Source organism: Argopecten irradians, chromosome 14 (genome assembly GCF_041381155.1).
Source record: "Argopecten irradians isolate NY chromosome 14, Ai_NY, whole genome shotgun sequence".
NCBI lineage: Eukaryota > Metazoa > Mollusca > Bivalvia > Pectinida > Pectinidae > Argopecten > Argopecten irradians.
In genome coordinates this window covers 2904229-2927563 of record NC_091147.1, presented here as the reverse complement: position 1 = coordinate 2927563, position 23335 = coordinate 2904229, and the positions used below count along the sequence as shown (strand labels likewise).

The window sequence follows — 23335 nt, the reverse complement described above, 5'->3', positions numbered from 1 at the left end:
CTCTCCGTTTTAGTGTACACGGAATGGTTTGATGTATAAAACTTGCAAAACGCACCATTGAATGAAATTTAGAATGGACAAAGTACGATTTCCATTACGGTATTAGAGATAATGCGACTTTTCTTAGAACACACCTGAAGCCCCAAGCTTTGAACCCTGACCTGTGACGTCATGAGGACTCTACAGACTCTAAAGTAGTAGCTATGTTCAAAATGTTGTGTCCATTATGATATATATGCATTAAAAATGAAATTATTTGAAAGTAGTAGCTATATTCAAAATCTATTACTGGATGTATGCATTCTGATATACAACGTGTGTTTATTATTTAAAATACATATAATACAAAATATCAAGCGTTTTTTCCCTTTACATAAAGTGGGGAATCACATAAAGTACATACCTATAAAACTTGAAAGTTTCATGAAACAGCCTATAGCCTCACCTGTAATTATCTCCTATTGTTCTGTCTTTCACACCTAGTCTCCATTGGCCAACAAAATACCTTACCTGTATACCTAAATATTCAGAATGTTGGCTAAGTGTGAACCTTATGCATTATGTTGCGATAAGTTGTAACACTTAAACAAAATAAAGAATCTGAATCTGAACATCGATTTGTAAGGCACAAATAGTTCGGAATACACTTGGAAATAGGGATTTATACCACACATATATTGATGGACCTATCGTAGATGAATTGCCATCTCTGCATAATTATACACAATAAAATGTACATAATAAGTATATCCGCGGTGTTTAGAACTACATATACATGTACAGGATTATTATATTGCTAATCATCAGTATATATCTTTGTCATTTAATTCTACTGTAATTTGGCGGTTCTAATTCTATATAACAAGTTTTTGAGAACCGTCATATCACAAATATTTATAATTTATCAGGAGTGGTATTTTTCGACCAATTTGGTTTTGATGAAATAAATTCAGCTTTCATATAATACAGTACATCCGACGACTTGTTGATATTTCGCTCAAGTTCATTCATTAATGTCTTTACTTGAAAATAAAACATACACGGATCAGACGAAAAAAATGAGGCTGAAAATGTCAATGTCTTATACCAATAGCAGATATCAAGTATTGAAATCAGAATACTTCCGAATATAGCCAATGTCGTGCTGCGTTAATCTCTATACCTGTATACTGCTGTAACTAAAACGCGTGGTCAACCCCGGCTAATTAGGGGGGCTAACCAGATTACGTAAGAAGGATGTTTAGTGACCTGTCACGCTTTGTTGATTAGCACACGTCGCGTGTCAAAATATCAGTCCACAGGTAAGTTAGATGGACCAACATGTAATTGCAGTATAATGTCATATTCGTAAACACTTATAAGTCCTTGGTTTACAGTAACATATACCGTTCGTACATAACATATACAAATGTAACCAGTGTATCAAGCACTACATGTATTTACTTCAGAAACACCCATGTATGCACTTCAGAAACACCCATGTATGCATTTGTACATGAAGATATATGTTTCTGGTTACATGTATATGTATTTTTATACCAGAAACTGCAAAATTATTTACAAATGGCATGTCGAGAAGGAACAATGCAAATGTAATGCACAATGTCAGGAATTTAACATTTCTGATAGTTGCTAGATTTCGGATATCCAATTCTTTAACCAATAATGATAATCTATATGACCAATAAATGTACTGTTGAAGATTGTTTAAAAAGAAGAGAAACACGTTTACAACTATAAATGAATTGTGTATTATATAATTCAAACTCGCAGGTTTTTTCAGTTTTTTTAACCCCCCGCCCTAATTTTTGTCTATGATCTTCGTGTATTGAACAACGAAATATATTATATACATATTTTGTTTCTTTTCGTTATGTTGAATTGGTTCTTGATGATTAAATATGACCATTTTTTTCCGAATTCTTCTCCTTTTAAATTACATAGTGAAAATTGAATATTCTCGAAGTTTGATAATTAAGTAATTTGTTAAAACAGAGATTAGATTTCTAGTAAAAAGATACCGAGCCGTGCATGTTTAAAAGTTTACGCAAGGCAGAGATAATGATAATTTCATTATTAAAATCTCTGCACAAGGTGATGCCTTTAGACTGCTTATACATGTGTATTTTAGTCGTGGGAAACATCCTGTAGCTTTCGCTGACCACAGGGTGTCCATCTCCATCCATACAGGTAAGAGTGACACGCGAGCTGATCCTCTGGTTGTACCTGGAAAACAAAGTACCTGGAAAGTGTCACTCAAACTGATACTACGACCAATCAAAACAATGCCCGCTCATCAGTCGGTGACTCTGTTGTCATGGCCTTGACTATTATCCAGTTTTATATGTCAACACGAAGAAAATAATTTTCAAGAATGAGTACCAGGTTTAGTTTTAAGTACTGCTAGTAACGACAGTGACCACTGTGCACACACACGGTCTACGTTAAAAAAGCTATGTTTTCAATCCAATGAAGTTGGTGATGTAAACTTAATTCCATAAGCAGATAAGCCGAGTTACTATTATTAATCAAGGTTAATCACATTTTACATTCGGTATATTACACCAAGACAGAGACATACATAGTATACTATCTAAATCTCTGCGAAAGGATAGACCATTGATTATTTACTCATGATTACATGATAAGAACTGTGAACACTCGCTGTTTTCTGCCAGGTAAGGTAGGTCACTTATATCCGAGACATAAGAAACATATATTATTTCTTGAGACATAAATGGTATAAATAGCTATCTAAATCTCTATATGAAATAAAACAATTTGATTGAGTCGATTGATTGATATCAATTCCACTGGGTTACCAACCTACAGGTATACAAGGGGGTCCATACAGGGATGTCACAGGTAGGTCTGATCAACCAACCGTGAAATACACACCCGTGTCAATGGTTGTCCCATGCCTTGTCCTGGGGCGTAGTACAGGTGTGAAGGCTATGTTACATAATTACACCGGACACCTGAGTATGATGTGACTGATGAACAATTTAAAGTGCAACATTGGAGCGGTAGGACTACCACGTGCACGCGGCCAGTTATTTGGTTATTGTACGCAAAAAGCAAAGCTAGAATAAAACTAGAATAGTAAGTTTCGTATTCAATTTCGAGACCTCACATGAACCAAGCACTTAAAATCGTATACGTACAAATGTATGCAGGCTAGTGCAGACCACATATTAATAGTTACAACATATATCTCAAGTTCCTTGTTCAACATTTATATTTGCATGTCGTTCTAAAGAGCCTAAATACATATGTAAGTTATGTTTGAATAGTTATTTATCGTTGAAAACGCCAACCAGAACACATTCCATATGGTATCGAGAATCCTAAAATACTTAAAAGTGTTGCTTAAAATATGATGAAATGTAACTATCAATTGACTATTTTTTATATCATAAAGTGAATCTCAAAACATCTGACGAAAAAAATATTCAAAATACTAACTTTTTGACTCTGAAAACTGAACGAAATTCGAGATTTAGACACTGTATAATGCATATGGCTGTCGTGCGCTTGTAACAAGGTACTTAGTAAGCTTGTATTATGAACAACACGCGAAATCAATAGTAAGGAAACATTTCTACTTCTCATTGTTTTGTTTAATCCAAATTGATTTCTGCTTAGAATGGATTTGTATCGCTTATTATTAAAGTAACCCGTATTCATGAATAGTCTGTTTCCTTATTATCAAAGTATCAATTTATTGCCCGCTCTGTGCATACTTTTGCATAGTATAAATATATACTATCTGTATTAGGGCCATTATATCATTTTATTTATCTTGTACGTACAACTTAATATATATATTATACGTACAAGAAAGTACATGTATCATGAACGTACAACTCAGTATATATGGCTTGTACGTACAAGATAACACCTTATATGTATAAGATAAATAAAATGACATAGTGGCCCTAATACGCCGCCGTGGGCTTTAGATGATACGTATATTTAAATTTAAAAGCATGTTTTCGTGATTTACTGAAAAAGGCCTTTCCTATCATTATAATACCATCAACATATTGGTGATGACTTACCTATATCTACACCGTAGACAATTCAAACAAATTTGCCTAATAATCAATCCAATCTGGTTTGTAATAAAGCTGTAATAAAATCGTTTGAATAATTAAATTTTATGTATGTTCAGAAACTTCTACACATGATATGTTCAAAGGCCTATTGAACTCAGTTTCTGTCAGCTGTCAACCTAATGTCAAAACTTCTATTCTTCTGACCATAAACATATATCGACATTCTCAAAATGGTTTATTTATTCTAACACTGAAACACGATCGTAAGAGGTTTGGAACAATGTGATACTTGCGTCTATAGGAGAACAGTTGGTAATTATACGACAAAAGAGGGTAAGAGCTTCTGAGAAACTTTGAAATTACATGTATATCGCTGAAAATATCATCAGTTAAAACTAATGACGCAATATCAATTAACTATGCGATATTGTGTATACGTCATGTACATAAATGTATATCTGGATAATAATGTCGATCACAATGTCTTCCTTTCCCGATGATTTCAATATAACTGCGTTCGAAATATATATTTCTGGTTCAATCCTATATACCCCGTGACTTCCGGTAGAGATAGACTATCAAAAGATTTAAAATACAAATGAAACTAGAAATTTTGTTTTATGATTTAGACCTCGTAAGCCAGACAGAAGTAACCAAATGATGTCAACGAGGTCAGTTTATTAATTCTGATCATGGAATCACTGCTTATTCGTGTTTGTGTCATTATAAAGATATAAAAAGCAAGACCATCAGCGTGTGAATGTCATTATGACACATGCATTCATCTGCTAAATTTTGGGACAAAATTGTTAAAGGGTTAAAATCAAGATGCAGATAGTTGTGCATAGATCTATTTAGTTTTATTAGAAAATTTTTATTTATATGTTTTCCGAGTATTTTGTTCTGCTATATATTTGAAAATTATAGCTTGTTTTAAAAAAACATAGATCTCCCTTAAAACAATACATAGTTGGAGCACCGATGGAACGGTTAGCTGTTGATATCATGGGTCCATTACCACTTAGCAGTAAAGGCAACAGCTATTTGCTAGTGGTGGGTGATTATTTCACTAAGTGGAGCTATTTGCTAGTGATGGGTGATTATTTCACTAAGTGGAGCTATTTGCTAGTGATGGGTGATTATTTCACTAAGTGGGTAGATGCTGTACCAATTAGGGACCAAAAAGCACATACTATTGCTGAGAAAATTGTAGAGAGTTGTTTCCCTTTTCGGCGTCCCTATGCAGTTACACTCAGACCAAGGTCCAAATTTTGAGTCCACAGTTATACATGAAATGTGTAAAATTTTAGGCATAGAGAAGACTAAAACGACACCTTATCGACCGCAATCCGACGGTATGATTGAGAGAGCCAATCGAACAATCGCGAATATGCTATCTGCTTTTGTCTCGAACAATCAAAAAATTGGGACCAACACATTTACCTTCTGATGTTAGCTTACCGATCAGCTACACATGATAGCACCGGTGTCTCTCCCTGTGAGATGATGTTAGGCCGTAAAGTTTCTCTGTCGATTGATTTGGTTCTTGGGCGTGTAGATTCTGTAAAAGAAAATTTAGAATTCCAGAGTGAATATGCTTACAATTTGGCAAAACATTTAGAAACTATTCATAAATTTGCACGCAACAAACTGAAATTATCAAGTGACCGAATGAAGAGGGTATATGACGCACGTGCAGAATTACATAGATATAATCGTGGCGACTATGTATGGCTGTATGACTCTAAATGTAAAGGACGAAGGAGCAAATTCCAGAAGAAATGGAATGGCCCTTTTATAGTCCTTGACCGTCTTAGCGACAACATTTACCGTATCCAGCGCAGTACAAAGTCAAAACCAAAGGTTGTTCACCACGATCATCTAAAGTCTTATCTAGGGATGCCAACTGTAACTGTTTAGAGGATGTTAAAATATTATTAAATATTAATCCTGAATATACTAGCAAACTCATTATTTTATTGCAGGAGTGCATGTTTTCCTGCGGCTTATGTAGCAATACTTACCGCTTCAGGGAGAGATATTTAGCCAAGAGGCACATGCTGGAGCAGCACTCTGGTTTTGCTTGGCAGTGCCAAGGATGCAAGGGGCTGTTTAACCGCTCGACGTCCAAGCATGCCTGTTCGAAGGATGGGAGGCTCCCTCCGATGGTTCTTGTGCGGAGAAGCAATATGGAGAGTGGCCAGAAAGTGGAGGAAGAGTACAATTCATTTTTACGGTCCACGTCCACTCTTATCACGACCATCTCCGGGGAAAAAGACCAGAGCAAGGCAAACCGTAGCATTTCCCACCAGAAAACGATGAAAAGAAAGATAGAAGATAGCCGAAAGGTTCAGATTGATACAAAGCTGAAAGAGTTCAAGATCCCAAAGATGACTCAGGGGATGCAAGAGAAAGAGAGACAGGAAGTAGAAAGATTGGAAAGTGAAGAACGAGAGAGAGCCAAAGAACAGTTGGAAAGGGAACAGCAGGAGAAGGAAGAAAGATTAGAGAAAGAGAGACAGGAAGAAGAAAGATTGAAAAGCAAAGAACATGAGAAAGCTAAAGAAGAAAAGTTGGAAAGGGAAAAGCGAGAGAAAGAAGAGAGACAGGAAAAGAAAAGACAGGAGAAGGAAATGAAACAGAAATGAAGGAAGCAGAGATTAGAAAAAGAAAACCAGGAGAAGGAAAGAAAGGAAGCAGAAAGTTTAGAACGTGAGCAACGGAAGAAGGCCGAAGAAGAAAAGTTGGAGAGGGAACAGCAAGAGAAGGAAAAAGAAAGATCAGAGAAAGAACGGCAGGAGAAGGAGAGACAGGAAGCAGAAAAGTTAGAAGATGAACGGAAGAAGGCTGAAGAAGAAAAGTTAGAGATAGAAAGACTGGAGAAGGAGATAAAGATAGAGGAAGAAAGACTGGAGAAGGAGAGAGAGATGGAGGAAGAAAGACAAGAGAAGGACAGAGAGCAGGAGATGGATGAGTTAGAGAATGAGGTTGAGAGAGAGGAGGAACAATGGGAGTTAGGGGAAATCGAGGAAATTACAGTAACAGAGGAGACCAGAAGAGACAGGAGCCAAAGTAGCAGTAGTAATAGTAGTAGGTGTAGAAGCAGTAATAGTAATAGGAGTAGAAGTAGTAATAGTAATAGAAGTAGAAGTAGTAGTAGTAGCAGTGGTAATGAAAGTGATAACACCAGAAGGAGCAGGAGGACAGAGAGGAAAAAAAAGAAAGACCGAAGGATGGATAGATTGAGAAGGGCCCAAAGCAAGAGGATTATTATCAATGTTGGAGGGAAAAGGTATGAGACGTCAGCTTCAACCCTTGCTGAGGTGCCAAATAGCTTACTACACAGGATGGTGCAAAAGAACATCGGAATGAAACCTTACTGTGTTGAAGGAGTATATACGTATTTCATCGACAGAGACAGCACACACTTTCGGACCATATTAAATTACTATAGGAACCGTACCAGGATCCTTGTGGAGACACTACCAAGTAGTACTGGACAACTTAGGGAGCTCCAGCTGGAAGCTGAATTCTATGAACTACATGACCTTCACAAGATCCTGGAAACGAGGATTTTCATTCCATTCTGGAAAATAATTAAACATACAAAAAATTAATGTAACTACTAAAACAAGAGGCCCAGAGGGCCTGTATCGCTCACCTGGTTTGTAATGCCAAATAATTTTCTGAATACAGGTTCATTGTTTCTTTTCTGAAGGAATTTTAATATTAACCTCTAAATCCCCTATTGGGCCCCACCCCTCCTGCCCCCTGGGGGTCAGAGCCAAATTTTATACAAGTTCTGTTCCCCTTCCACAAAGGATGTTTGTGGCCAAATTTGGTTACAATCCATGCAGAACTCTATGAGAAGTAGCGATTGATAGAATTTACCTCTATTTCCCCTATTGGGCCCCGCCCCTCCTGCCCCCTGAGGGTCAGAGCCAAAATTTATACAAGTTCTGTTCTCCTACCCCGAAGGATGTTTGTGGCCAAATTTAGTTACAATCCATACAAAACTCTAGGACAATTAAGTAGCAATTTATAGAATTTACCTATAATTCCCCTATTGGGCCCCGCCCCTCCTGCCCCGGGGACCAGAGCCAAAATTTAAACAAACTCAGTTCTTATTCTCCCAAGGATATTTCTGGCCAAATTTGGTTACATTCCATGCAGAACTCTATGACTAGTAGCGAATTAAAGGATTTACCTCTATTTCCCCTATTGGGCCCCACCCCTCCAGCCCCCGGGGGGCCAGAGCCAAAATTTATACAGGTTCTGTTCCCCTTCCCCCAAGGATGTTTCTGGCCAAATTTGGTTACAATCCATGTAGAACTCTATGACAAGTAGCGATTTAAAGGATTTACCTCTATTTCCCCTATTGGGCCCCACCCCTCCTGCCCCCGGGGGGGGGGGGGGTCAGAGCCAAAATTTATACAAGTTCTGTTCCCCTTCCCCCAAGGATGTTTGTGGCAAAATTTAGTTACAATCCATGTAGAACTCTATGACTAGTAGCGATTTAAAGGATTTACCTCTATTTCCCCTATTGGGCCCCGCCCCTTCTGCCCCTGGGGGGTCAGAGCCAAAATTTATACAAGTTCTGTTCCCCTTCCCCCAAGGATGTTTGTGGCAAAATTTAGTTACAATCCATGTAGAACTCTATGACAAGTAGTGATTTAAAGGATTTACCTCTATTTCCCCTCTTGGGCCCCGCCCCTCCTGCCCCCGGGGGGTCAGAGCCAAAATTTATACAAGTTCTGTTCCCCTTCCCCCAAGGATGTTTGTGGCCAAATTTGGTTACAATCCATGTAGAACTCTATGACAAGTAGCGATTTAAAGGATTTACCTCTATTTCCCCTCTTGGGCCCCGCCCCTCCTGCCCCCGGGGGGTCAGAGCCAAAATTTATACAAGTTCTGTTCCCCTTCCCCCAAGGATGTTTGTGGCAAAATTTAGTTACATTCCATGTAGAACTCTATGACTAGTAGCGATTTAAAGGATTTACCTCTATTTCCCCTATTGGGCCCCGCCCCTCCTGCCCCCGGGGGGTCAGAGCCAAAATTTATACAAGTTCTGTTCCCCTTCCCCCAAGGATGTTTGTGGCAAAATTTAGTTACAATCCATTCAGAACTCTATGACAAGTAGCGATTTAAAGGATTTACCTCTATTTCCCCTTTGGGCCCCGCCCCTCCTACCCCCGGGGGGGTCAGAGCCAAAATTTATACAAGTTCTGTTCCCCTTCTCCCAAGGATGTTTGTGGCAAAATTTGGTTACAATCCATGCAGAACTCTATGACTAGTAGCGATTTAAAGGAAATGTTGACGGACAGACGGACGGACGGACGACGGACGGACGACGGACGCCGTGCCATGACATAAGCTCACCGGCCCTTCGGGCCAGGTGAGCTAACAAGTCATATTTAATAATTTAGGCCAATTTTAGTCTCTGTACGGTACCATCCAAATTTTATATTTCATTCATCTTCACATCTTGTAATATCACCACTCTACTAGCTAAACACTTCACTTCTCATACCTAATATATATATATATAATTTTTAGTAATATAATCCTGAATATTCATAAGTAAGTATATCTACACTTATAGTTATAATATAATTACTTATCAGATATGTGCACATCTGAAAACTTATAGAAAGTCACAAGTTAATTATGCTGCATAGCACACTATTTTTGATTTATTTGTAAAGTGTGCAAGTAATCTATAATTAGGTGTACACATACACATGTAACTCAAGATAGTCTTAAGAGTATTTAGTACATGTATATTGTAGTCAAAAGACATTTTTGATAAAAATTAGTCTTTATCATATATAGCTTTAAGCTTATGGAGAGTACACAATACAAACCAAGCCCATTCCTGAGGTTTCTGATACAAATTACCAGTACACCAGCTTGACCGAGGAACCAGTTGCTGTAATAACAGATCAACGTAGAATTCGGATCAGCAAAACCTGAGCAGTAATGGATTAATCCCTCACCAAGTCATGGGACGGCTGAAAATGAATGCAGAAAGTTGTATTATTATTATGTACTATTGTATATAATAAGTACCAGTTTCTGATAATAATTACTTGCAATAATACAGCTAAGATATCGGGAAAGCCGAATCAAGGGAATGCAGTTAAATTAGATGAACTAATGTTCATTTTTGTACATTTATTGTAATTTAATTACCTGGCGAATATGGTATACATGTAAGCATGCCATGTTACAGATTAGATAGAGTTTCCAGTTTTATAGAGTTTGATATCCCAAATTGTGGTATATCATAATAATTCATGGCATATTGTATAATGCCAAGATGCTGAGTATTTTGTTTTGGTGGATACTTACACCTTAAGAAAATCTGTTCACTACTGAACAAAAGTGAATTTTTGAATGAGTGTGTTACTATTATTGTGTACATCTGTGTACAGAGTTGGAGTTAATAGCAGTTAATAATATTATTAACTGCGAGTGTTAAGATTTTAACCAGTGGCAGTGTTCAAGTTTTGCCGAATAGTTGAAAGACTTTTGAATTTTAAGGAATTGTCAGAAACTGTACTGTACCAGTACTGTTTTTTATGATTTGAACAGTTCCAGACTATGAATATGAATGCATGGGGATGCTAGATATGGATGCATGGGGATGCAAGATTTTTGTATGCATCGAGGTGCACTGTGACATGACTGTCATGAGTGGTGAGCAGAGAAATCATATCTAAATGTAAATATTTAAATAATTGGAGGATTTTCATCCAAACATTCTTATGGAATGTGTGTGCGAGACCATACATTATGTGTTACTGTGAATATAATTGGTCAGGATTTTGCTAAAGAAAAAAAATATCCTAATTAAATGATAAAAGTTATTCTTGCCCTACAAATAGATATATCTACACGTCATGCATGAACATGTTAACTCTTGATATCAAGACCTATTTCAATGTTGAAAATTAGGCCTACATGTATTTATGTTCAAATATTGTGATTGTTTTGATCCAATGAAATAGAAAGTATACCTCAACATGTGGATCAGTAGATATATCTATTTTCTATTAGAATGTGGATTTACCACGATAAATACCAAGCTGCACATCGATTCGCTGAGGCAGATTGCAGAGAGAAGAAGAATATATGCATGTGACAGCAGATGTCAAAAACGGTGAATAGGTGAATGGTCATTTAATACCGACTGAAAGTACATACGTACGACAGTCTTCTTGTGCAGGCAATGAAGGTTAAGTTTGTGAATAATATTGACAACTTACCACTTTGGAGGACCAAAGCCGACTCTTAAGAAGGGGGCAATGTTACAAACACGGCAGAACAGTCTGTTTACTAACCGCATGTCCGAGATTGTAAACAATAAGGCGCGCTGTCAACTGTCAGGCAGACGACAGCAAACAAAGTACTTACACCACTAATATTATTCATAATACGCATTGACGGTAAAAATATGTAACAAGGTACGATTCATAATCATGTCACACATACCTATCAACCATATTTATGGTTCAATCTGATTAAAATACAGATCCTTATTATCACTACGTTTGATAAGAGGATCTGAGAAAATTCCTTAAGGGGTCGTGTCCAGGTGACCTTTGGAAATGGCCAATCAAATTGCTACTTGCAAAATTTTGACAGTGAATTTTAGGGACGAAATAGTTTGAAAAAACTGTCAGAATTATTTTGGTTTACGTAGTCATCTCGCCCAAAGAGCACAATAACGCTCATTGTTTAGGTATACTGGGACGAAATATCGTTTTCAATGGATGTGACAGGTGTAGAAAATGTATCCTATATGAAGACCACGTGGAATAAAGGTCATCTGGACGTGACCTCCTATGGGATATTGTCAGATCCTTTATATAACGGAGTGGTTATCAGGATCTGTATTTTAATCAGATTGATTTATGGTTTAGTAGTCTATATTTCTTTGGAAAATAGCTGTAGTTTACACCGAAACGAGAGAGCTGTTCCTTGTATACTTCGCCGGGACGCAACAGTGTTTGCCTAACTGATGTTTCGACGACGCTGATTGGCTGATATGATCGAGGGCGAGCGAAGAGCGGAAACCTATGAGGTTACAAGTGTGACGTCAGTAGATGGTGTGACGTCACTCGCAGTGTATAAAAGGCGGTGAATACAAGCTCAGATCGGCATTCTGTTTTGAACGGTAGCCCGGTAAATAAATCCAGAGCTGCTTGCTGAGTTCCAGCGTATATATTTTATATATTATACCAGTTGCTGATTGCTGATATATATCCAGTACCAGTATAATGGCAGCAGAGGTAATTACTTGGAGAATAAGTTATGAATAGAAACCAGACCTGATTAATATATGTCTGTGCTTATCCAAGCACATTCTGTTTGCTGTGCCGACCTACCTCCACTTTCAAAGATGTGTACGATTGCGTTTATACTTGATGACTAAATAGTCAAAGAAACATACTTTTATATCTATTTATTAAGCCATTGTGGTAATATTATATTGATTTAAGGCCGATAATGCACATTAGTCGACATTGTGGCACCTTTCTGTGCTTGGTAGCACCTTCACTGTAGCACCTTCAGTAAAGGTAGCACCTTCACGGTCTGGTAGCACCTTCACAGTGCACCTTCTAAGGACTTGCCTTGCACCTTCACTATGACTGTGCCTTACTACTATATGTAGATTTCAAGGGGTAAGCCTATTAAATGAGGCAGTAGGGGTAATTTCCTCATTGTCCATTTGTTGCTCTTGTTTGTGAATAAATGTTGTAAATTAATATTTCTCTTATTTGTCTGTTCTGAGTTGTTTAACAGCTGGGGTCAAGAGATCCACAAAAAGTTTGTTTGTCTCGACCAAGAGGCCGAGCGAGCAACAGATTTATAGGATTTGCCTCTATTTCCCCTATTGGGCCCCGCCCCTCCTGCCAAAATTTATACAAGTTCCCTGGGGCTGGGCCCCGCCCCTCCTGCCAAAATTTATACAAGTTCTGTTTCTCTTCCCCCAAGGATGTTTGTGGCCAAATTTGGTTACAATCCATGCAGAACTCTAGTACAAGTAGCGATTTATAGAATTTACTTCTATTTCCCCTATAGGGCCCCGCCCCTTTTGCCCCCGGGGGGTCAGAGTCAAAACTTATACAAGTTCTGTTCCCCTCCCCCAAAGGATGTTTCTGGCCAAATTTGGTTACAATCCATGCAGAACTCTATGACTAGTAGCGATTTAAAGGAAATGTTGACGGACGGACGGACGCGCTGCGCCATGACATAAGCTCACCGGCCCTTCGGGCGAGGTGAGCTAACAAGTCAGTGTTTGTTTGTTTGTTTGTATGATTTATTTACGTCCTATTAACAGCTATGGTCATGTAAGGACGGCCTCCCATGTATGCGGTGTGTTGCGTGTATGTTGTGCGAGGTGAGTGTACTGGAAGACTGCGGTATGTTCGTGTTGTGTCTTCTTGTATAGTGGAACTTTTGCCCTTTTTATAGTGCTATATCACTGAAGCATGCCGCCGAAGACACCAAGCAACACACCCCACCCGGTCACATTATACTGACAACGGGCGAACCAGTCGTCCCACTCCCTGTATGCTGAACGCTAAGCAGGAGCAGAAACTACCACTTTTCCAGACTTTGGTCTGTCTCGGCCAGGGTACAGAACCCAGAGCCTTCCTCACAGGGGCGAACGCTCAACTCAAGGCCAAAAGTGAGGTGGTGCCAAGGAAGGCATTAGGAAAGATAAAGTCACTTAGGAAGAAGAGAAAAGATAGATCCTAAATTTAGTCGCCTTTTACGATCATGCAATAGGGGCAGCAGGTACAATTCTAACGCCCTACCTGCAGGGCTCAAGTCAGTGTCAATAACATGTTTCGGTATGCCTGTGAAAAAAGTCGTCCTGATAAAGTGCACAACTGATCTTGAATTGTCAGGTTGTATAATGATCTAATTGGCTAATGGTGACGTAATGTAAGACTACATGCTTTGTATTTCTATAAATAAACTCGTAATTTCCGGAAAATTTAACGCTAAGAATACAGAGGAGGGTTGCTAGATTTAACTTTATCAATGTACCATACAATAGATCATTCAGCCAGCAATAAGGGCCAGCGTAGTAGCCAAGTACTCGACCCGACGCAATTATTATCGGCCACGGGCCGACGGGCAGGCGGTTATTTCGAACACTGGCTATATCACTGAAGTATGCCGACGAAGTCACCCTGGAGTACCCCCCACCCGGTCACATTATACTGACAACGGGCGAACCAGTCGTCCCACTCCCTGTATGTCTCGTCCCGGGGACAGAACCCAGAGCATTCCTCACGCTCACCTCATGGCTGAAAGTGAGGCGGTGCTAAGGAAGGCATTAGGAAAGATAAAGTCAGTTAGGAAGAAGAGAAAAGATAAGATCCTAAATTTAGTCGCCTTTTACGATCACGCAATAGGGGCAGCAGGTACAATTAGGCTAGTTGCGAACTAGTAATCCGCAATGACCTTGTCAAATAGTTTAAATATGTTAAATATTGAAGAAAACCTAATGAACAAATATGTGTTTCACAGTAAATAAATTCATGTTATATCTTTTTTGTCAGGTTGAGATTAGGAAAATATTCAGAAATTTATGAGCCTGCTGGACCTTCGGCCATGATGTGTGCGAGTTTTGCATACTACCACTTCACCAATTGGAGAAATCAAGTGCGACACAAAGTAAGTAATGTATGCAAACATAACTTGATTAATGTTATGTTACCTCTAGCTTGTTTAAATATGTGTAACAGAAAGTATTAAGTAATGATTTTGATTAATAAATACATACATTTACTTGAAGTGTATGAGGGTATAATAGACACCGAAAACGTTACCAATACGTAATAAGCAATAACTAACTTCCATCTATGCCAGAACTTTGCAGACAATCATCTCATAATTCGCTAGCGCCCATTATGAAGATAGACCGTAGATACGGAGATAGTTTAATTATGATATTCCTTCTGGCCTGTTATACTTGCTATCAATTAAATTAGTTGAGTCCCCTCTAAGTTATACAACCAACTATTGGATAGCAATAACTGCATTGAAAACATATATAAATAAATCTACTTGCAGTTAGTGGGTGGTATGTGTATGAATGAGAAGGATTGGGATTGTGTGGGTAGGAGGGTGTGAATAGGTGGGGGTTAATAATGGATTTTTTACTGCATATAGTTCATAAAATATGTATAGAACTCTTAAGGTATCAGCTGATATGGTGACATCTTTGCATAAATGAAGATAAATACTTAAACATATTTTTTTTTATTTCAATTTGCAGCTAGTTACCAATGACAAAAAGGTTTGGATTATAACACTCAACCAATTACAGACCTATCTGTTCGGCATGTTTGGGACATATGGAGGGGGTGTTAACCTCAACATGCGGACAACTGTGACCTTGGTAAGATATATTATATAAACATTTGGGCTAGATCTTTATATTATCAACAGTCGCTGCCGGGAAGTAGAAGTAATGAGATTCTGCTTGAAGTTTCTTGGACTGATCCTGAGATGGTCTCTGACCAATTCTTGTTCATTATTCTCCAAGATAGCTTACATTGTCTGACTGTTTTGAAAAACTCATTTTGAACCTTTTTACCTTTGAATTCAGTTAAGTTCAACTTGTCATGATTTTTTCCTTTAATGTTGTAAACAAAGTGTTGTGAATTTCTGTATGATTTGAAACTTAAAATGACCGCTATTCAATATGTTGGTTTCAAGATCCCATAACGACATGCACATGGATAAAGTACAATTTACCATCGATTAGTTCCACCTTTCAGGGAATGTGACCTCCAGTTCGGCAGGAAATGTTTTCAATTCACAAAGTCATTTGCATTCTTTTTATGCAATATTTCTAAAATATTTGATTTTCTGAAATAAATTTCTAATATATTCATTTCATTCAAGTTTGTTTGTTTGTTTGATTAATTAACGTCCTATTTACAGATATGGTCATGTAAGGACGGCTTCCCATGTATGCAGTGTGTAGCGTGTGAAGTGCGTGTTTTGGGAGACTGCAGTAACTACCATTTTTTTGGCTTTGGTGTGTCTCGGCTTGGGGACAAAACCCTGAGCCTTCCTCACAAGGGCAAACACTCAACTCAAGGCCAAAAGTGAGGCGGTGCCAAAGTCTATTAAAGTGGTAGTTTCTTCTCCTGCTTAGCGCTCAGCATACAGGGAGTGGTACGACTGGTTCGCCCGTGTCGTCGGCGGCATGCTTCAGTGATATAGCACTATAAAAAGGGCAAGAGTTCCACTATACAAGAAGACACAACATGAATATACCGCAGTCTCCTAAAATACGCACCTCGCACAACATTACACGCAACACATCGCATACATGGGAGGCCGTCCTTACATGACCATAGCTGTTAATATGACGTTAATTAATCAAACAAACAAATCTTCCTTGGTACCGCCTCACTTTTGGCCTTGAGTTGAGCGTTCGCCCCTGTGAGGAAGGTTGGGTTCTGTCCCCTGGCCGAGACACACCAAAGTCTATAAAAGTGGTAGTTTCTTCTCCTGCTTAGCGCTCAGCATACAGGAGTGGGGACGACTGGTTTGCCCGTTGTCAGTATAATGTGACCGGGTGGGGTGTGTTGTTTGTTGTCTTCGGCGGCATGCTTCAGTGATATGGCACTATAAAAAGGACAACAGTTCCAATATACAAGAAGACACAATACGACAAGAGGCCCAGAGGGCCTGTATCGCTCACCTGGTTTGTAATGCCAAGTAATGTTCTGAATACAAGATCATTGTTTATTTTCTGAAGGAATTTGAATATTAACTAATCTCTAATTCCCCTATTGGGCCCCACTTTTTCTGCTCCAGGGGGTCAAAGCCAAAATTTATACGAATTCTGTTAACCCCAAGGATGTTTCTGGCCAAATTTGGGTAGTACAATCCAAAAAAGATAAGATCCTTAATTTAGACGCCTTTTACGATCATGCAATAGGGGCAGCAGGTACAATTCTAATACACGCAACAAACTGCATACATGGGAGGCCGTCCTTACATGACCATAGCTGTTAATTTGACCTTAATTAATCAAATAAACAAACAAACAAACATGAATGATTATTGTATTTTGCTAGTGAGAGATCTAAAAATAACATCGACTACATATCATGGGTTGCTGAATGCAAGCTAGCTAACGGGTGATTCCGACCTCGGACGGTCAACGTTGCGGCATCGGAAACTCCCTTTTTATGGAATCATGGGTTATTACAACCGCTGAAAAAAAATCTGTAAGGCATTTTGTGAAAGTACTTCAAATTCTGTAAAAGTACTTCAAATTATGTACATGTATAAAAATTTCAATCTAGAGTATTGTCCCTTGGATAAGTCTTGACCGTACATAGAAACGATGCAGAGTAAGTACTTGATGTTAGGTTTAGACGTCGTTGAAACCAGTTCGATCATAAAACATTTTATAAAACGGATAAAGGAAGGTTATCACTTTGGACCGTTTTACGGCCCGGTGATAAAAATATATTGCACGAAGATACATTAGGGTCAGCTGCATATTGTATGCTATTCAGAATATCCGATATTTTCTGCGCTCATGGTAATTTTAGGGGTTGAAGTGTAAAAAATTCACATTTTTATTGTTCTAATTCTAACTAACTAAATGCTAGAATAGAGATGATATTTTTCGAAGTTTTAGCTTGTTTATAATGGGTTGGTGAAGTTCAGTTAAGAAAACTGATGAAAATTTTTTAAAAGTTGGTCAGAGTGACTTTGTTAAGTATTTGTTCCATTTTAGCATTAAAAACTTCATATTTTTGCTGAAAACTAAGGTGTTTTTTTCAACGATTTTATGGCTTGAGATTGATTTTTAATACTGCATGTGGATCTTGACATGACCTGCGTAAAATGAGTACAGCCAAGGGTCACGTGCATAAATTAGGTCACACTCGATGTATGATATCATCTATCCACTAAGCATACGCTGTTTTCTCATGTTTAAAGCAGGTTTCTAAATTATTTGGGCTTGTTTTATGAGATTGTTATAATTGTGCCGGCAAACCCCATTGCATGATCGTAAAAGGCGACTAAATTTGGAATCTTAAATTCCGACATGAAAACACTCTAATTTTTCATCCATTTCGAAGATTTCTGGCACTTGATTTGTATTTTGCTATTATTAACTTCAAATAACTACATATCGTAGGGTCACATTTGCTGGGTCAAGCGCATAAATTAGGTCACATTCAATGGAAATGTATCTTCTGTCAACTCAGAATCTTCTGGATTTTCCATGTTGAAAGCAAGTTTAAGCTATTTAAATTTGTTTTAAGAGAAAGTAATAAGCAACATCTACATTGCAAGTATGATGTTAGTGTAGCATGGGTTCCCCAAAATAATAAGGGACGCTGTCTTTTGGTACAAATGTTTATTAATTGGTACGAAGACCTGCAAAGCAGATAAAGTATAAAAGTATAAGTTCTCTCACACGTCATTCACACGGTGATATAAATGGACAGAAATGGACATATTATATTTACATGATGAATACGTTTAATGAACACTTTCATACAGATACTTACCAGGGCTTCTTGGCTCTTTGTGAAAATGGTGATAGCTGGGGTTGAGCTCGACAGGGACGTCCGTTCCTGTCGAGAGGTGAAGTGAGAGTGCGGTGGGGAGAGGCCGGTGATAGAATGTGGACAAGTGGTCCGTGCCGCACGTGCACTTACATACATTTAAATGACGAATGGCGCGATGATTTAAAATGATGTAAACAACACCTGGCTACATACTCCCCCGCTTTGTTAAATGACACCTGGCATTTCTCGATAGGACATTTTTAAAGATAATTTAACGATAAAAATATCACGGAGACTACCGCTCTAGAACTGGTAGTGCCCTAGAAATAGGAACTAATATAGGTATGGTTTACTATAAAGGAACCCTATTTAGGAGCAATAGCACAGGAGAGACAGGAACCATCTTTGCAGAAGGGACCTTTAAATGGGACATGCTAATAATAGAACATTTATACCGGCTTAAAGAATAAAGCAGTCTAAGTTCTGGATGGCATGTGTAACGTTAACAAAAGAAACTCACTATAATTCTTTCTGGTTTTACGACCGAAATATCACACCCACCATCGTACTACAACACACCACCGCTGACGGTTTGGGGGCCCCATACCTGACAACAGGTGGTGGTTGGTTGTATCTGGAAGGATACTAATACATAAAAACATGGTATCAATAAAATGAGGTTGATCACAAGATAAAATATAAAATGACATATTAAAAAATACATTCCCACTCTGGAACTTAATCTCCAACGGTTGGGGGACCCCCTACCAGTCGGTATCAACTTTCCAAGGGAGGCTACTCATAGTATTGGATAAAATTGGATATTGTGTTTCTAATCACACAAAGATTTCTCCTGACTCTTTACTCACAGCTGCTAAAGAGGAAACCGTATAGCCCCAACGCTCTGGAGGTTTAGATGGCCGAGTTGACCTCCTTGGAACAGGTTGAGAAACCACGCTCTCATCAACCTCAATCTCGTCCACAACACTGATGGTATCATCAATAGGGTGTTTCCGTAGACGGAGTGGCTGAGTGGAGACTCTCCGGAGGGTCGATATGGAGTTCCTGTGGTGACACAGGCTCGTTAGGTCCAGTCGTACCTAAATCGATAGTGGATCGACTAGGTCGGGGAATTGGACTAAGGCCTACCTCACTGGGCTTACGGTTTCTCGACTGTCTTGTACGTTTTCTTACAACAGGATAGAGCTCAGTATCTGACTCTGAATCAGATTCAGATGTGGAAGTTGGGTCTGGACTATGTCGTCGCTCAGGGATTGACTGTTTTGGTCGGTTAACCTTACGGTTCGCTACCTTAGGAGGAACGTCCACTGGAATTGAGTGGAAAGGAAGCAGCATATTTCTGTGAAGGGTTCGTTTCGATCCCTTACCACATTCGGGTGCAACCTTATAGACCGGAATATCACTATTTGGAATAGAAGTCACCAAATAGGGTTCCTGTTCCCACCTATCAGCCAATTTATTCTTTCCCTTGAGACCAGTTTTGCGTACCAAAACACGGTCATTAACCTCCAACTTTGACTCTCGAACTGACCGGTCATATCGGTCTTTGTTCTGAGCAGCTCTTTTAGATGCGGTACGACGGGCAGTCTCGTACGCAAATTCCATGCGGCCCCGTAGTTTACCAACATAGGATGACGGGTCCACAGATTCCTGTTGCTCGGCTGGGTTGAAGCCAAGAAACGCGTCTACTGACAATCGAGGATGCCAACCAAACATTAAGTAATGTGGTGGATAGCCGGTGGCATCGCTCTTTGTTGCATTATAGGCTTGAACCAGGGGCGCTATATAAGAGGTCCAGTCTGGTTTTTCATGCTCCTCGAGGGTTGCAAGCATCCCTAGGAGTGTTCTGTTGAACCTTTCGGCTGAGCCGTTTGCCTGAGGATGATAAGGAGTGGTTCTGGTCTTCCGAACCCCTGCGATTTTACACAGCTCCTTTATCATCTTACTCTCAAAGTTACGCCCTTGATCACTATGAAGCTGCTCAGGGAAGCTGTAGTAGACAATGAACTTTTCGTACAAAGCCTTAGCTGTTGTGTGTGCTGTCTGGTTACGACATGGCACTGCCTGCGCATACCTAGTGAAGTGATCGGTTATAACCAGAATGTTTTCATAACCACTTGAGGATTTCTCAAGACTGAGGAAATCGATACAGAGTATCTGAAGTGGTCTAGAGGATTCTATTGGCACCAACTCAGCAACTGGTTTAACTGGAGTCTTACGTCTTATACAGCGGCCACAAGTGTCAACTTTAGTGTTTACATCCTTCTCCATACCAGGCCAGTAAAAGCGTTGACGTGCCAACCAAAGAGTTTTCTCCCTTCCCTGGTGTCCAACATCATCATGGACACCCTTAAGTGCTAGGGAATGATAATGCTTTGGAAGGACGAGCTGATTTACTTTCTGACCATCGAGAGAAGCGGTTCTATAGAGAACACCATCTCGCAAACACAATTTGTTCCAAGCTCTTAAAAGTTTTTGCACATATGGGGTCTCATTCTGTAATGGTTTCCCCCTGGGATGAAAACCGGTTCTCACCAGATCGGAAACCCTAGCAATGTCCTGATTCACCTGTTGTTCCTGTTTCATGTCTACTGTGCTAATAGTATCAGATTCCATCGCAAACTCACTGGCCACATGAGCTACGGCAACATCCGATACACTGTCCGCTAACGGAGGCAAGTTAGACACCATAGACTGACATATGGCATGAACAGAATCGGTTTGGACCTGTGACATTCTAGAGAGACCATCGGCATCTAGGTTTTTTTTTCCCAGCTCGGTATCTCAGAGTGAAATCATAGTTGGCTAGCGCTGCTACCCACCTCTGACCGGTAGCATCCAGCTTGGCCTTACCCAGCACATAAGTTAAGGGGTTATTGTCTGTGACAACTTCAAACTTATTACCATAGAGATAATCATGAAGTTTCTCTGTAACCGCCCATTTCAATGCTAGAAATTCTAATTTATGTGCCGGATAATTCCGTTCACTGGGTCTAAGGCCCCGACTCGCATACGCAATTACTTTCTCCTTTCCCTCTTGTACCTGGTACAAAACTGCACCCAAGCCTAAAGAACTGGCATCTGTATGTACAAGAAAATCTTTTGAGAAGTCAGCATATGCCAGAACAGGGGGTTGCGTCAGTTTTTGTTTAACCAAATCAAAGGCCTCCTGCTGGGGTGTACCCCAAACCCATTTGGCTTTAGCCTTAGGCTTTGACTTTCGAGACTTATCCGTTTTGGTTTTTTTCTTTCAAGTCATGGCCTTGAAGCAGACTATTAAGAGGCTGGACTACCTTGGCATAATCCTTTAAAAATCGCCGATAATAGCCGCTAAATCCTAAAAACTGACGTAAATCCTTTACGTTCTTTGGCTCGGGCCAATCCTTAACAGCAGACACCTTTTCAGGGTCTGTTGCTATACCGTACTCTGAGACGACATGACCGAGATACGTCACTGAAGACTTAAAAAGCTCACACTTAGATGGTTTAAGTTTCAAGCCGTGCTGTACGAGTCTTGAGAATACGGACTCTAACCTTACGAGGTGTTCGTCAAAAGTTTTGGAGAATATCAAAATATCGTCAAGAAAGATGAGACACTCGCGCAGATGCATATCACCCATGCACTTTTCCATTAAACGCTGGAACGTAGCTGGTGCATTGGTGCATTAACTTAGAACCATTGGCCACTGTTATATCGACAGCAAGTGTATTCAAATCCTGTAACTCAGGTTTATTGGACAACTTCTTATAAAATCCATATGACATAGTGGAAACCATAGAACCACTGTCTATCAAACACTTGACTTTGTGTCCCTCAATGACCACATGACATTCGTTGGATACTCCTACCAAACGATTCAAAATATCAGTGTGACCTTGACCTTGACCTTCATTGACGGTCTCTACGCGGCCACTAGCAGAGACCGCTAGTTGTTTGGGTGCTCCTTGGACTTACCCTTATCCTGACCTGATTTAGGATTGTTTCGGTTACCCCGGTAACCACGACCTCTATTTGACCTCTGTCCTTGACCCTTATTATGACCTTGGCCTGATTTGCCATGCTCCGCATTACCAAGTTTGGAGAGAATCTGATCAAATTTTTGATCGATTCTAGCCGAGAGTCTGTCCTCAACATCTTTGAGTTTATCCTTAAAGTCCTTGCTAATCTCTGAAGGATTAGTAGTTACCTGTTGCTGTTCAAGTTCACAAGTAACAGAGTGACTATGACTCTTAACCTTTTTCTTGTTATCAGTGGAATGTACAGTATCCTGTTTAGAAATATTGATTTCTTTTTTCCACCATGCGGATTTCTCGCAATAGTTGGTCATAACTCGTAATTGAGTCATATTTGTGCCTAGTCTGACTCCGTAACTGATCCGAGTACAATGACGTCCAAAATTTGTGACGCAAGAGATCATTTTTTGCTGACCTGTGTACGGAACCATTATCTAATCGCTGTCTGTAATAGTGATTCCCAATCGACACCCAATAAATGACAACACACTCATCAGGACTTTGTATTTTGAATTTAAAAAATTTCCAGCATGACCATACCAATGAGTTGCATGTATCGCCAAATAAAGAATCTAATATTGGACAAAATCAGTGGGTTAGCAGTAGGACCCCTCCCCTAACGACATAATACAAACTTCTCGCAGTACCACGCACCGACCGACGGATCGC

General features: G+C 39.4%; 1 protein-coding gene and 1 pseudogene across 3 annotated transcripts in view; both read left to right on the top strand.

The window, feature by feature from the left end:
- LOC138307215 (monocarboxylate transporter 12-like) overlaps window positions 1–23335 on the top strand; it is a 137999-nt gene that overhangs the window by 83392 nt on the left and 31272 nt on the right. The window lies entirely within an intron of this gene.
- Window positions 6050–7687, top strand: LOC138307645 (histone-lysine N-methyltransferase, H3 lysine-79 specific-like; annotated as a pseudogene).